General features: G+C 67.9%; 1 non-coding gene across 1 annotated transcript in view; it reads right to left on the bottom strand.

Annotated features, from left to right (window-relative positions):
- The window catches only part of LOC147036453 (18S ribosomal RNA), a 1,907-nt gene extending 1,878 nt beyond the window's left edge, over positions 1–29 (bottom strand). Inside the window, exon 1 of the ribosomal RNA XR_015065132.1 lies at positions 1–29. This exon is cut by the window's left edge and continues 1,878 nt beyond it. This is a non-coding gene — a ribosomal RNA (18S ribosomal RNA).
- Between the last annotated feature and the right edge of the window lie 2,827 nt (positions 30–2,856).

Genomic DNA, 2,856 nt, shown 5'->3' with positions numbered 1-2,856 from the left:
CATATGCTACTGGCAGGATCAACCAGGTAGGAGAGAGGGTGGCTGGGTAGCGCCTCTCGCTCGCCGGCCCGCCGGAGCGGGGGCTCGCGCGACTGTTTTCCGGACGCCGGCCGCGGTTCGCGGGGGCTCTAGGTGGTCTGACGCTGCCGCGGGGTGAGATGGATCGGGCTGGACCCGGCGCAGCCGAAGCCGAGGACGCGGAACCTCGAATGCGACCCTCGCGGACCCCTAAACGAGAGGAGCTGCGCCCGGCCTCGTAAGACACCTCTTCTCCGGTGCTAGGTCGACCCCGACGCCGCTGGCCGCCGCCGCCGCCTTGCCGCTATCCCTCCGCACGTTTGGGGCCGGTGGCGACCCGCAGGACGGCCGACAACTCGCTCGTTTGGCGGGGCGATGCAAGGTTAGGCGAACTGGGCGGTAACTCGGGTTAGTCGAGGGGACTTCGCGGTGGACAGGGGGGTGCGAATCCGGCCGGGCGGCCCTTCGATGGAGCCTGGTGCAGGGACATTCAATGGGATGAGCCGCGCTCGCCGCGGAACCTTCGAGCGCCGCTACTCAGCAAGTAAACGAGAGGGAGCTGCGCCCGGCCTCGTAAGACGCCTCTTCTCCGGTGCGAGCGCCCCGACGCCGCTGGCCGCCGCCGCCGCCTTGCCGCTATCCCGCCGCGCGTTTGGGGAGGGAGGGCGACCCGTAGGACGGCCCGCCGACTACACGACCGTTTGGCAGAGCGAGTGCAAGGTTAGGCGAGCTGGGCGGTAACTCGGGTTAGTCTGGGGAGACTCGCGGTGGACAGGGTGGCGCGAATCCGGCCGGGCGGCCCCATCGATTAAGCATTGGTAGGGAGCCGAGGATGAGCCGTGCGAAGTGGCCTCGGAGGCGGTCCGTGGGGGACGACGGGGGGGGACGGGCGTCGGCCCTCCGGCCCGAGCAGAGAACGTTCGGTCACCCAAGCGGGAATCTGCGCCCCGGCCCGAGTCGGACTCGGTCGGTGCGGCCCGCTGAGGCCCTCAACTATTCCCGTACGCGGGGGTCGGGAGCTGCGGCGCTGCGCCGGCGACTTACCCGCGCGAGGCACGCACTGCGTGCGGCCAGGATGCGGAGTTGGATCGGCGCTGGTTGGGAACCCTCGGGGAACGAAGGCGGACGGCGGCCAGCCGGCGCCGACGAACCCGTCGGGGAGGGGGCTGGTGGCAGGCGCGATCGGCACTATTGCTGACTGCCGGGAGGGAAGCTGCGCCCCGGCCGAGTCAGACTCAGCCGTTGCGGCCCCCCCGAGCCCGCAGCGCGTAGCGCGGAAGCCATACGCCCCCCCGATGCGGAGCGACAGACGCCCCCGCGACCGCGGTTGGTCGGGAAGGCTTTTCGGATAGAGGTCGGACGGTGTGTGTGTGGACGGCTTCCCGTGGTGCCGCCGCTATCAAGCCGGAGGGTTTGAGAAACGACATTCGCGGAAGGACCGGCGCGGCCGGCGGACGCTCGCACGCGCGGCGCCCGACACTCAGCCGCTCGCTCGGCCTCCGTGGATCGTGGCTAGGTGGGATGGATGCCAAACCGGGTCGTCTCGGTCTCGCCGCAGTACGGTCGCGCCGGGGCCTGCGGGGCGGCGCGGGGAGCGCACGCTCACGCGGCGGCCGGGGCGCTAGAGTGCGACCCGCAGTGGGTAGGAACCGTCCACCCGACGTCGGACGAGCCGAGGCCGATGGAGGCCCTACCAAGGCGGGTCATGAGTGCCAGTCGGTCAGTTGGGTGAGGGGGTACTCGGAGGCCCGCCGGGAGCAGACGGGCGACCGGGGATGGGGGGCGTACGCGGGGCGGGCGCCGGGAGAAGACGGCCCGTCCGGGGTCGAATCTCGGCCTGTGTTTTCGGAGCCGGCCGGGCATCACGCTCCCTCCTTGGATGGACAACATTCGTAGTTGACACTTTGTGTCATTTTATCCGAGCGGGCGGGCGCCTCGAGAGGCGGACCGTCCGGGGCGACTCTCGGCCTGTGTTTTCGGAGCCGGCCGGGCCTCACGCTCCCTCCTTGGATGGACAACATTCGTAGTTGACACTTTGTGTCATTTTATCCGAGCAGACGGCGCCGCGAGGCGGACCGTCCGGGGCGACTCTCGGCCTGTGTTTTCGGAGCCGGCCGGGCATCACGCTCCCTCCTTGGATGGACAACATTCGTAGTTGACACTTTGTGTCATTTTATCCGAGCAGACGGGCGCCGCGAGGCGACCGTCCGGGGCGACTCTCGGCCTGTGTTTAAGGAGCCGGCCGGGCATCACGCTCCTTCCTTGGATGGACAACATTCGTAGTTGACACTTTGTGTCATTTTATCCGAGCGGGCGGGCGCCGCGAGGCGGACCGTCCGGGGCGACTCTCGGCCTGTGTTTAAGGAGCCGGCCGGGCATCACGCTCCTTCCTTGGATGGACAACATTCGCAGTTGACACTTTGTGTCATTTTATCCGAGCAGACGGGCGCCGCGAGGCGGACCGTCCGGGGCGACTCTCGGCCTGTGTTTTCGGAGCCGGCCGGGCATCACGCTCCCTCCTTGGATGGACAACATTCGTAGTTGACACTTTGTGTCATTTTATCCGAGCAGACGGGCGCCGCGAGGCGACCGTCCGGGGCGACTCTCGGCCTGTGTTTAAGGAGCCGGCCGGGCATCACGCTCCCTTCCTTGGATGGACAACATTCGTAGTTGACACTTTGTGTCATTTTATCCGAGCGGGCGGGCGCCGCGAGGCGGACCGTCCGGGGCGACTCTCGGCCTGTGTTTAAGGAGCCGGCCGGGCATCACGCTCCTTCCTTGGATGGACAACATTCGCAGTTGACACTTTGTGTCATTTTATCCGAGCAGACGGGCGCC

Source organism: Syngnathus leptorhynchus, unplaced genomic scaffold (assembly GCF_054491065.1).
Source record: "Syngnathus leptorhynchus isolate UIUO unplaced genomic scaffold, UIUO_Slep HiC_scaffold_611, whole genome shotgun sequence".
NCBI classification, from domain to species: Eukaryota; Metazoa; Chordata; class Actinopteri; order Syngnathiformes; family Syngnathidae; genus Syngnathus; species Syngnathus leptorhynchus.
The sequence above is the reverse complement of the archived record's forward strand: the minus strand, read 5'-3'. Positions and strand labels throughout refer to the sequence as shown.